We start from the raw sequence: 14015 nt of genomic DNA, 5'->3' as shown, positions 1-14015 counted from the left end.
AGGAAGAATCTGTGTGTCAGCCGTGATAGAGATAGGGCTCAACGTGTTTCCGTGCTAGCAGTACCTTCGTCAGGAGCGTAGTAACTGGTTCTCTTTAAAGAGGCTCGTGTGGAATATCTCAGGTGGTTCCAATTCCGTTAATTGTGTGCTGGGAAACACCTTTTTAGGGCAGCACAGACGGTGTAATGGTAGCATTACTGCCTCAAAGCACTGAGGTCGTGGGTTCAATTCCCACCACGGCCCTAACTGTGTGGAGTTTGTATATTCTCCCTGTGCTTGCGTGGGTTTCCTCCGGGTGCTCTGGTTTCCTCCCACACTCCAAAAATATACTGGTAGGTTAATTGGCTCCCAACAAAAATTAACCCTAGTGTGTATGTGTGTGAGCATGTGGTAGGGAACATAGATTGTAAGCTCCACTGGGGCAGGGACTGATGTGAATGGCCAACTATTCTCTGTAAAGCGCTGCGGAATATGTGTGCGCTATATAAATAACTGGTAATAATAATAATAATAATAATAAACCGTGGTGTGCAGAAGTTAAAACCCACCTATTATTAACAACCTGATATCTCACTTAAAATGAGTAAAAAAAACTTAGCAAAACATATAAGAAAAACCCACACCCACTTGTGATCATATGTGGAAACATACATATACAAATAGATGGGTAAATAAATAGACTTATGCATGTTTAGGCTTATACATACCAAATGCGTCAAATGAATGGTAATTGACTTGTTAAATATCTTTTGGTTTAAAAAACAATAAAATGAAAGTAAATAAACTGAGTCACATAAGATAAAAAAAAAATATTAAACAATATGTGGTTTATGGTAGGTCTGAAGAAACCATAAATTATTTGTCAAACACTATGTGCTACATTCTTCCAAATTCCACAGCAATATACAGTACACTATAGATTAGCTTTCTACACCATTTATAAAAATAATAGAAAACCGAAAATATAAGAAAAAAGGACATATAAAAAACATATGACCATAGCACACTTATAAATCTAAAAATAGTATCTAAATATTGTTTAAAAAACAGAACAATTCCCATATAATATTAAGACAAAACTAATAACTTATCTACTATAAATACGGGTAATATACTCTTCATAAATATCATTTGTTTTCAGATTCTGATATGACTTTGTAATAATATGGGTAAGACATAAATATATATCACTGTGTAAAAATATACAAATTTTATCTCAGTGAGTCTAATCTATAGGACAATACTGTGTTTAAATGTCATTTTGTAAAATGACTCAAGTCAATTCAATATCTCGATAACTGTATCTGTATAAATGAGTTTTTGTCCATTGGAGAAAATAATCCATTCTGTTGTATAATAACACCCTCCAGGGTCATGGTAGTTGTTAAAGAGTCACCCAGATAGATCTGGGTGCTAAAAACCAGGTATTCGTAACACTATATGACGGTGTCAACAAATATAAGGGTCCAATGACAAATTATTACATTGAATAGTGTCCGCTGATCGATATAGTAGGAGGAATGGCCCAAAGGAACCTTTGGTGTCATACCACCAATAAATCAAAATCCATCTCGGCAACCTCATTTAACCCTTCTGGTTGTAAGGTATGCAGTTTGTGTATCCAATATGTTTCTCTTAAGCATAGGCGAGAGAACCTATCTCCACCCCTAGCTGTGGGTTGGATTGATTCTATGCCAATGACCGGTATACATTTAACATTCCCATCGTGTTCTTCCAAACAATGTAGGAAAATTAGGCTACTGTAATTCTCAGGGTTATGTGCAGCAAACATCATGGTGGCACATCTCTGAGAATTAATTCCCTTCTGTTGTATCTTTTATATTGACAGATGCTACAGATAAAGTAAATATGTGCCTGTAAATGAGAACCTGTCATTCCTGAGACATATCCTCGTTTTATTAGCTGCATGCTATTTTTACAGGAAAAAAAAACATTTCTACTCAGGTCTACTAGAAAAAGCTTCAGTATGTTGAGTAGTCAATGCCTTAGCATGCTAATTAGCCTGACTAGCATGCAACTATTTGCCACTGCCAATCCCTGAACTTTGTCAGTGCTTTAGACCAATGAGAAGTACTGTAACGAAACATTGGATTAACAGGGAAGGGGTAAACTACTGCTTGGTATCAAAATTACATTCATTCACTTACTTGTTAATATGAATCCAACAGAGTTTTTGTTATAGACCTTATATCTACTGGCGTTTTTTATTACATTTTTATTACATTTACAACTTTTAGTTTGTTACTAGAATATTTGTTTTACTACCATGTGAAACCATTCTGGGCTTCTCCTCTATGTTGATACAGTAAATAAAGAGAATAGAACATGATGTGTTACTGCATATTGTAATATTATGCTTTTCAGACAATTATGTGTTAATATCTACATCAATGCATTTAGCATGGTGTTATGTTACTAGAATTAACTTATAATTGAATTTTCTGCACATTACACAACAGATAGTAGAGGCTGCTGAGTTTGTTGCACAATACCGTACTACTCCTGTGCTGTATCTTGGCAATATTGATAATGTTTTAACCCAATCCTGGATAGGTGGCAGGAGTGAGTCAAATTTCTTAATTTTCACATACCATCACTCCTTGTCCAGAATAAACCCTGGCCCTTGTCTCTTGCAGTTTGCTCAAATTTTTTTTAATTGAATATAAAACCAGAGGTATTTCCAATTATTCTGCACTTATTTTAGATTTATACCTGACTGGTCCTCGAAGACAGGTGTTTTGGAAGCTTCGTTTCTCCTGACTACTACAGATGGGTGTGGAGTAAAATTGGAGACACTTTGGATGGGTTATTTTTCTGACAATATGGGGTCTACCTCAACCTCTGTGGTTGGGGATACATTTAAAGTGTTCTTATGTGGGACATTGTTGAAAAGAATGGTTGGTAAAACTAAAATTCTTTCCATTCGACTCCAGGTTATTACTACTTTGTCCATCCAGACCAGTTAGAATTTATGTCGGGGAAATCTACCTTGGTGAATATTAGACAGCTGTTTACCCATTTGCAGGTCTCCCACGGGGAGGAATCCTTCTCTGTTATTATTTGTTTAGATGCTGCTAAAGCATTTGATTCCATGAAGTGGCTTTCCCTGTTGGCGATTATGTGCTGTTTTGGGGAGAGACCTGTTTTTTTTTAAATGCGTTAAACTGTTAAATGCTGAATCTGGAGCCCAGGTTTCCATTAACGGGTTTGCTCCCTCCCCCCCCCCACCCATTTCCTTTGTCTCAGGGTGCAAGAGAAGGCTGTCCTTTATCCCTGGCTCTTTTTGCATTAGCTATTGAGCCTCTAGATTTATTTTACATACCCTTTCCAGTATTAGAGGACTTCAATTGGGTGGTAGAATAGACACTTCTATATGTTTTTCAGCAATCTCCTGTTTTCCTTCCGATCTCTATATTTCAGAAACTAGCTAGCCTGATTTCCTCTCTGGTCTGGATGGATCATTGTCCTGATATTCAGCTCAATGTGCTTACTAGGTCTAGGTCAGCTGGAGGCTTGGTGTTGCCTCATTTTTTATTTTATTATAGTGTGGCACAGTTGGCACATTTGCGACTTTGGTTGCAAGATGACTCTTTTGATGCTCTACGTGCTTTGTTAGTTGCTCTGGTAGCTCTTTAGCATACACCACTGCAAGCTTTACTCAGTGGTAAAATGCATAATTCAAGACCCTTCTATGTTGTACAGGAAATAAAATCTGTGTTATAGTCAATAACTGAATTTTCAGGGTATTGCTCCAGACACTCCCTTACTTTAACGCGCATCAACCTGGGATTTTTTTTGGTGTAAACGGATCAACCAGGGTTCAGTGACCCGGAAATCAAACCCGGCTGGCTTGCAGGGTTGAGCATTGGGCGTTCCCGTGTCGCCCTGCAGTGTAAACGGCACGACCCGGGTCAGCGCCACGGTGTAAAAGGGGTCTGTCCCGGGTTGGAAATGTGTTCCAAATCCCGGTTCAGACCCAGGACTTTGGTGTAAAAGGAGTATTAGAAAAGCCAAAACCATTTGAGGGGAACAGTTTATTTTGAGATGTTAGAGTAGAAAAGGGCTTTTTCTCAATGTTTTACTCCACCAAAATGTACTTCAAAATAGAAATGTGTGCAGACCCCTGTGTTTTGGTTTTGGTTCTAAATCATAGTCGTGTTTTGATTTCGGCAAAACCACTCTCAAGTGTTCGGTTCGGGTTCTCTTCTAGTTTTAAATTACTTTAAAAATGGATAAAAACAGCTAAAATCATGTCACTTTGACCTGTTTTTGTTCATATAGTATTATTAACATCTATAACATTCTTTTCCAGTCATTTCCAGTCAATTTTCACCACCTTACAGCAACTGAAATCATGAGGGATGGACTTAAATGCAATCCAAAATGCACGAGATCCAGATTTTAGATTCAAGTTCCGAAGTTCCCGAGAAGACCAGAGCCGACACTCGGTTCTATTCGTAACCCCAAAGTGATCCGATCTGGTACTCGGTTTGACTTGGAACCCCAAAGTTTGGGTGTGTTTTCAGTTTTCAGCAAAACCAAACCTCTCTTCTCTACTTCAAAACTGCATGGAATGTAGTACAACCACAGTAGTAGGATGGACGGGATGTGGTCATGATCCCAGCAAGTGGGATGCCGGCGCTTAGAATACAAGTGCCGGAATCATGACACCTGTCAGAATCCCAGCGCCGGCATCCCACCCGCCGGCATCCCGAAGGTAAGTAGTGGGGTTAGGAGGAGGGTTAGGGTTAGGCACTGGAGGGAGGTTTAAGCTTAGGCACTAAGGGGGGAGGGTTAGGTTTAGGGTGTGGGGGGAAGGTTAGATTTAGGCACAAGGGGGAAGGGTTAGATTTAGGCAGCGGGGAGTGAGGGTTAGGGGTAAGGTTAGGATACCTACTGACAGGTGTTGGTATTCTAACCCTGTCTGGATGCATTAGCATTTTGAGCGCCATCATCCCGGGCACCAGTATCCTGTACCCAACCCGGATGGACAGCTTTGAGGCAGTCCATTCATTTTCATAGTAACGTTTTTTATAAATCACATAAAAATGACTGAAATATAAATTAGCACTGTGATAGCTATCCTTTCCTGCATCTGCCATATTGTATTGTACATGATACACAGCCTCTTGGGATAAAGAAACAAACACACAGCCCAGGTTTGTATCACAGTTCCATGCATGTGTACATGGCGAAAAATAAATATTTGCTGTTCCTATTGAACTAAATATCCATAAAGAGAGGGGCCTATGTGAACCTTGAGCTCCCTGATTTCAGCTAGGAGCAGACTTGCTCGATCTGACCTGTACAGATCTGACACCCTCTTTTCTTCTAGGGACACATGTAAACAGATGCATTTCAGCCTCTGGATTGATTGGTGTCTTTGAACATGTCTGTGAACCATTTTAATGGATCATAAGATCAATTCACATATCTTTAACAATCTTGTACTATGACTATTAATAAGACATTGTAAAACTGGAGCTGTGTAACTGTTTGTTACCGGTGCTGTATGTGCAGAAGTACTATATCTTGTTTGTATTGTACAGTAGATCGCAGTCCATTCTACAGACTGTCACGTCACCGCTCTGCCAATAATTATTACCTTTTCTTTTAGGTGTTCTGTACTTTTGAAATAACAGTTGTGGAACAATAGTGTATCAGTGTAATTATGGCTAGCTTGTATTCTTTGTGGATTTACTGTTTTATTAAAAAACAATCTGAAAAGAAATTGTCCTCTGCAATCGCATTGTCATTGTTCCTATGTTTCTTTGTTCCAATGCGGCCCTTTCACAGAATATTCTAGTCACAATTATATGTTACAGTCTGTCACTCCCTAATCGGCTGAAAGGGCCAATGTTAATATGTCTAGTACTTATGCTGCATTCATGTCAGTTTCAGCTGTAGCCTATCTTGTATGAGATACATTTTAGTCAGTTCAAAATCATTTCAACTGGCTAAAGAGGGTCATATATCCGAAGTGCATGGAACTATTTGCCTTCCAATAATATCCAACGTATGCATCTCTATCTGTGTATAAAATGTTACTGTTTCTATACACACGCACACACAGATACACACATATTATCTGCACATTGATGCCTACACTGGGGCTGATTCAGCGGTGGCCACAAATGTTGCAGCTGTATCTTCGAACATAGCAGCTGTGCAAAAAATTGCTAATGTCGCTGGATGCTGTAAATAGATGCCCATTGCCGTCTTCTCTGATCCAATGCCTGCCTCTGAAGATGCAGCATTGGATCAACATCGCAACTGGTCATCGGTTACTCAGAATGGATGACACAACTTCACTGATGGGGCCTGTAAAACTGTGTCCAAGAACTCAGCCACTGGCTATGGCACGCTCGGAGAATGGTGCTGGAACACAGTCACTGACATTGACACACTTGTAGAAAGGGTCTGGAAGCACACTCAGAGAATGGAGCTGGAACGCAGCCACTGACTTTGGCACGCTCGGAGAACGGTGCTGGAACATAGCCACTGACTTTGGCACACATGGAGAACGGGGCTGGATGCAGCCACTAGCTATGGCACACACGGAGAATGGGGCTGGACGCAGCCACTGACTTTGGCACACACGGGGAATGGGGCTGGACGCAGCCACTGGCTATGGCACACACATGGAGAATGGGGCTGGACGCAGTCACTGGCTATTGCACACTCGGAGAATGGGGCTGGAATGCAGCCACTGACTTTGGCACGCTCGGAGAATGGGGCTGGATGCAGCCACTAGCTATGGCACGCTCGGAGAATGGGGCTGGAATGCAGCCACTGACTTTGGCACGCTCAGAGAACTCAACATTGGATCAGCATCGCAACTGGTCATCGGTTACTCAGAAAGGATGATACAACTACACTGATGGAGCCAGTAAAACGGTGTCCAAGAACGCAGCCACTGACTATGGCACGCTCGGAGAATGGTGCTGGAACACAGCCACTGATATTGGCACACTGGTAGAAAGGGGCTGGAAGCAGACACTGGTTATGGCATGCTCAGAGAATGGAGCTGGAATGCAGCCACTGACTTTGGCACACACAGAGAACGGGGCTGGATGCAGCCACTGGCTATGGCACACACGGAGAATGGGGCTGGACGCAACCCAGGCTATGGCACACACATGGAGAATGGGGCTGGATGCAGTCACTGGCTATGGCACACTTGGAAAACAGGGCTGATGATGCCCTCATTTTTTGTAACGCTCCCTGTCGCTGCCCCGAAACACCTGCAGCCTGTCAATCAGGCTGCGGCTAACAGGGCACTGCGACCGGACTCACAGCACCAACATTCACACTGCGGCTCTGACGCTTGCGCAGTCCTGAAATCATTGATCAATAGCGACCGAATTAGGGCTACGTCTGGGACTGACCTCACTGTTCCTATAATTAAAAAGTGCTTTTATTATATACTGAAAAAGGACATAGGGCCTGATTCAGATCTGCATGCAAATGACATCGCAGCTGCGATCTCTCACATATCGCAATTGCGAAAATATGCTAGAAAATATGCTAAGGACTCGCTCGCCATCCAGTACTTAGAGTCACCCACTGGAAGCATCTCACATCCGCCGCTCACACATAAAAAACAGAAACATCGGAAACTTTGAACGTAGATCAGGCGGCCATCAGCCTTCTGAGCAAGTCTAAGCTGTCACAGACATAACAGGTCCCCAGACAAGCAGAAGGCTCTCCTGCTATGAGCAAGTAAACAGTGGATCATTTATGCATGCCCAGAAGACACTGTTTAAATGCTATTGACACGCCTGTGTTTCTCTAGCCAACCCCTGTTACCTTACCAAGTGCCGACTACCTTTCACTCATTTTGCGAGTGTAAGCGCAATTCAATCATTGCGCATGCACAGTTTGACTTAGACACATTAGCAATGGCTAACAATCGCTCAAACTGCGTATATATTGGCATTGCGTGCGGATCTGAATCAGGCTCTTTACGTTCAATTGGGTTGGGGAGTTCTGAAAGGGGGGGGTAGGTTCCGCATGTTCTACTGCAAAGTTTGTGCATACAATAGAGAAACGGTATAGTGCATCTAAGTATTCCACACCACAATCATTACACTTTTTAATAGCTTTAGTTGCAGAGTTCATTGATCCCTACAGCTAGGTCAATTTCTATTGCAGATTAAGCGTTTATTACATGGGGAATGTACGTGGCTGCTCCTCATCAAAAATAGATTTAAGTAATAAGGGGAAATGAGCCTTAAAATTTAGACAATTAGAAGGTTACACAGCAACTTATTGAAGCTAAAGTCAATCTCACTATTTCCTGTTGCTGTTACATGTATGGTAAGCCTTTGGGCAGAACTTGCATTTATTACTTAAAGTTATGATAGTATTGATAGTATTGTCTTAGTTTGTTCCCCAGAATTTTGACACCCAGATCTCTCTTTGCAGACCTTAAACTCAATTTGTGAACTTTAAATTGGGCTTAACGTACAGTAGTGGATATGCTATTCTTTATACTACAAAGGATTATTATTATTTTTTTGCTTTCATTATTATAAATGTAAAGTGGTTCACTGGTAGAAACACACATGAATAGTTACACTGAAACAGACATAAGCAGCAATGCTCGGCTGCACACGTATAAGTCAATTACTGCAGCATAGCATGTTTTGCCTGCAATCCTTTATGAAGTTTGAGGCAAAATTTGGGATTTCAGCTAGGTACACACTGGAGCAATGTGTATCCGGACAATGTGGCGGCCGACGGGCCTACATAATGTATCCGCGGTACACATCAGGACGATGTATTGAAGGACAGAACGATCCCTTGATCCAGCCTTCATTACCTTACACAGTGCTGCATGTGATATCATCCAGTTAGCCGTGCAATACGTCCGACCGGAAGATATTGCTAATGACTGTGGGAGCGCAAATTGGGATTCTATAGGGAAATAGGCATTTATACACAAGGATAGGTACTACATATTGCATATTGGTCCAACCAGATTGCAGAGGTGCTTGGTGGGCTGTATGGTCCAGTCACACAGGAATGTTGGCTTGGGGTTAGGAGGATGTGGATCATACTTATATATTTTACAGTATATATAAAATTCATTGGTCTATTTGTTTGTGGTTATGCTTTTGGACACCCCTGCACCGATTGGGATAAAAAAACCAATGCAAGGTGGTCCTTTTGGATCCTGGCCAGGTTTTAGGGAGGTTAGGGTCCCGGGTCAGACCTCCCATTGCTGTACGCTGGGCCCTGAACAGAGTACCTGGGTCAAAGTTCTGCCTGGAGCACTGTCGTGTGGTTGGACCGGGATCCCAACCATGTGTCACAATTGGTGTCTGCGAGTTACCTGTCTCAGGTGGTGATCGGGTTTCGAAACGATATTTGCAGGAGACGCTGAACAGGAATCATGATCAGATTTTGTAGTACAAGACACTTCTCCCTTATAACAGGAACTTGAAACCCCCTCCTGAGGCATGAGACTTGAGATCCCCTCCTGGGGTGCGAGACTTGAGACCCCCTCCTGGGGTGCCAGACTTGAGACCCCCTCCTGGGGCGCCAGACTTGAGACCCCCTCCTGGGGTGCCAGACTTGAGACCCCCTCCTGGGGTACGAGACTTTAAATCCCTCCTTTGGGACCAGAACGGGCAAAATCCGGGCTGGGACCGGAACGGGCAAATTCCAGGCAGGGACTGGAACGGGCAAATTCCGGGCTGGGACCGGAATGGGCAAAATCCGGGCTGTGACCGGAACGGGCAGAATCCGGGCTGGAAACCGGAACGGGCAGAATCCGGGCTGGGACCGGAACGAGTAGAATCCGGGCTGGGACCGGAACGGGCAGAATCTGGGCTGGGACCGGAACGGGCAGAATCCGGGCTGGGACCGGAACGGGCAAAATCCGGGCTCGGACCGGAACGGGCAGAATCCGGGCTGGGACCGGAACGGGCAGAATCCGGGCTGGGACCGGAACGGGCAAAATCCGGGCTGGGACCGGAACAGGCAGAATCCGGGCTGGGACCGGAACGGGACACTTGGAATCACTGCTGGAGTTGCAAAGGAAACAGTCTTTAATGAAGTGGTCAGAACTCCCACAATAGAGGCAGAGCTGTAAATCTTTGCGCCGCTGGCGTTCGGCCACAGAGAGCTTGGGGCGTGGATAACTATGATGTCTGACATTACTTGGTTCGGAAGAATCCTTGTTTCTTAGGGATTCCAAGGCAGAGGTTTTAGTCGAGACAGAGGCAGCTCTAAGAAATTCAGGAATGATCTGAAAAATTTTTGCTGAGTAGAGCCTGAAGCTGTTCCAGCAGTCGATGGAAGGTAGTTAGGGGTTCAGGTAAGGTTTGGGTAACATATAGCCGGTTATTCAGGATTTTCAAAAGCTGTAGCACTTGATGCTGTACGGCCTCCTGTGAATCCAAGCGGGTGACCAGGTTACGGAAAGCATCTAGTCCCTTAATAGGTGCTTGATCCGCCACCATCGTTGGGCCTGAACATTCTGTCACAATTGGTGTCTGCGAGTTACCTGTCTCAGGTGGTGATCGGGTTTCAACGGAGGCCGGCATGACTGGAACCACAGATGATGTAGATGAATAGCTCTTTTATTATAAGAAGTGGGTAGCAGTGAGAACTGCCTTTGGTGATGAGTGACTGGAACTGGAAACTTGAGACGTTGGAATGTGACCAGAAGGAACTTGGAGGGACCGGACTGGGGCCGGCAGGTAGGGTGACTGAGCTGGTCAGGTTACTAGTAGATGGGCTTGCAGACGGATGGTAGCGTGGAAGCTACTTATTGTGGCTTGGGAAGCCGTGGGTAGACGTTGGTAGCTGGGTGGCTACGTGGAGCGGCTGGATAGCCGTGGGTAAACGTTGGTATCTGGGTAGCTACGTGGAGCGGCAGGATAGCCGTGGGTAGACGCTGGTAGCTGGGTAGCTACGTGGAGCGGCTGGATAGCCGTGGGTAGACGCTGGTGAGCTTGGAACTTGAGTCTGGACTGGAATAACGTGACAATGGCTGAAGGGAAATCAGGTAATGCTGAGACGAGGGTTAAACAGGGTGATCCGGAAATGCTGTGACAAGGTTGGAACTCAGGTGCAGGCTGGATTGGATAATTGGGAATAACAGGTTTCAGGAAGGAATGGGTAGGTTTGGGAATTTTAGGTTCAGGGAGGGAGTAGGTAGGTAAAAGGAACAGGAGTTGATCCACAGCAGGAAGCAAGGCAGGGTGACACGATGCAGGTTTACAGAGTGCCAGGGACCAACCAGGAGTAGGACTAGCAGCAGAGCACAGGCCAGGTATTGCTGTAACAGGTTTTCGGGATGCACCAGGGGTTGCTGTCAGCAGGTTTACTGGATTGCCAGGTTTAGCTGTAGCAGGTTTTCTGGAAGCACCGGGGGTTGCTGCCAGCAGGCTTACTGGATTGCCAGGTACAGCTGTAACAGGTTTTCTGAATTGCACCAGGGGTTGCTGTAGCAGGTTTCAGGGATAGACTTGAATGCAGAAACAGCATGAACCATACACCACGGGAAGACGAGATGTTCAGGCCCAGAATGCTATCAGGAGAGGATATATATACCATGGGTCTGGCAGCAATTGGTGGATATGGACAGGTGGTCTGGTAGTAGCATTCTGAGTGGTGAAAGGCACAACATGCAGAGGGAGTATTCATCTCTGCAGCTCTGAGAATCAGAACCACACCTGCGATTCCAATCAGGGCTAGCAGTGCTCACAGACAGAGGAGAGACCAGGTGCAATAATCAGAGCAAATCCTCCAGGCAAATTACACACACAGATCCATGGGGCAGCTGACAGGGGTAAGTCTCAAGGCAAAAAGGTGACAACTAGACAGGGTCGTGACACCACTCCATTATTCATCCCAGACCAATTCCACCCCTCTGTGAAGTTTTCATCCAAATCCATCCAGTGGAAGGCCCAGAACAGGCTCCCGGAGTCAAAGTTCTGTCCAGCATACACCAACAGTAGGTTCGGTGCCTCAGACACGTTGTATGTCTTCTGGGATCCAATGTCCAAATCCATCCAGTAGAAAACTCAAAACAGACTCCCTGGGTCTAAACAGGCTCCCTGGGTCAAAGTTCTGCCCAGCGCTCTTCACCGTGAGGTCTGACCAGGACCCGAACCACTCCATTAGGCATCCCAGACCAATTGCCACCCCTCTGTGAAGTTTTCATCCAAATCCATGCAGGGGAAGGCCCGGAACAGGCTCCCAGGTCAAAGTTCAGCCCAGCATCCCCGGGTCAAAGTTCTGCCCAGTATACACCTACGGGAGGTCCGAACGGGACCCTAACCACCCTAAAACCTGGCCATCCAACTGGATCACCTCGCATTGGTTTCATCCCAATCGGTGCAGGGGTGTCCGAAAGCATAACCACAAAACAAACAGACCAATGAATTTTATACATAAGATAGATGGATAGAGAGATAGAGAGATAGATATATAGATAGATAGAACAAGTATATCAGACATATATATATATATATATATATCATAACTTTGGTGTATGCACAAAAAAGGGGTACAGGCACGTGTCACACTCTGCCATGCGTCATTTTGATGGTGTGGGTGCGCATCATGCACCCATTTATAATCATGCTGGGAGCATTCCCAGTACTACGCAAAATGCAGGGCTGCCCCCAGCCCCTCTCTGTAGTATATGAATGCCTCGTCCATAGCAGATCAGCTGTTAGAGAAAGCGCCCTCCCTACCCTTTTCCCCTGGGTGGGATGGCAGGACAGTGCCCAAAAAGTCAGACAGTACTTCCAAATCGTAATGGTTGGGAGGTATATACAAAAACACACACACACATCTATACTATATATATGTTTTTCACATGATTTATGTTGTGCATGAATATATTTCATGGCATTGTCTATGCTTATTACTGTATGTTATACTTTTCACTGTCATTATCTTCTGAATTTTCATCCAGGAGCTAATATCTTAATTCCTCTCATTAAAGTTTAGTTCAAACCGAAAGAATAGCATCCTTGTCTCATATACTGTATACAGTATAATGATCCCCCTATAAAAGACCATCATTGCTGCTGTGACTGTACTGCGGCATCTACTGATCAGCAGGAATAAAGCTTTGATGATGACTCTCTTCATTTCCCTATAAAGGAATAAGGACAGTTGAGTGCAAAGATACATAACTGGGGATCATCCCATTCTTTTTAAATGGGTGATACACCAGCCAATAACTAGGCTTAATGACCTTTAAATCAACCATAAATTGTTTATATTTGCAAAGTAGAAATTCTGTGGTTACTTATACCCCTTTTACACAGGAGCTAAAACCCGGGTTTTTGAAGGGTTAACCCGGGCAGCTCCCTGGTGTAAAAGGGGAGAGAGTTGGATCGCCGGGTCGAGTGACCCGGCAATCCAACCCAGGTGACTAGCAGGGTTTAACATGGGCATAGCCCGTGAAACCCTGCTGTGAGAACAGCGCACTCCGGGTCACGATGACCTGGAGTGCGCTGCTAGCCGGCCGATTGGTCCGGCTTCAGTGGCGCTTGGAGATGACGTCATTTCCAAGCGACCACTTTCACTCCGCAAAAGCCGGGTCTATGCAGACCCGACTGCGGTGTGAACCAACGCCGGCAAAATTCCGGGTCTGATCCGGATAGGAACTTTGTTCCAACTCCGGGTCAGACCCGGAATTTAGGTGGAAAAGGGGTATTAATAACAAAGTCAGGAGACAATATAATTACTTATTGTATACACTGTAGCATTTCTTATACAATTAATATCCAAGTAGAGAATAAAAAATCACCCAATACTAAAAGAAAAGAAAGCAAAAAAGCAAAACAAAAAATCAGTTATGTAATTCATAGATTAATGAGGTATCTAGTCATCGCCAAAAGGCTAATTCATTCAGTCTTAATTTAAATGATTTATCTATTAGGTATGAAACCGCTAATAATTGTACAATGGTAACAAAAGAAAGTACACATTATGGGCTTAATTCAGAGTCACACCTACAGTAA

This window comes from Taudactylus pleione, unplaced genomic scaffold (genome assembly GCF_031769625.1).
Source record: "Taudactylus pleione unplaced genomic scaffold, aTauple2 ptg000064l, whole genome shotgun sequence".
NCBI classification, from domain to species: domain Eukaryota; kingdom Metazoa; phylum Chordata; class Amphibia; order Anura; family Myobatrachidae; genus Taudactylus; species Taudactylus pleione.
This window is presented reverse-complemented; position numbering follows the sequence as displayed.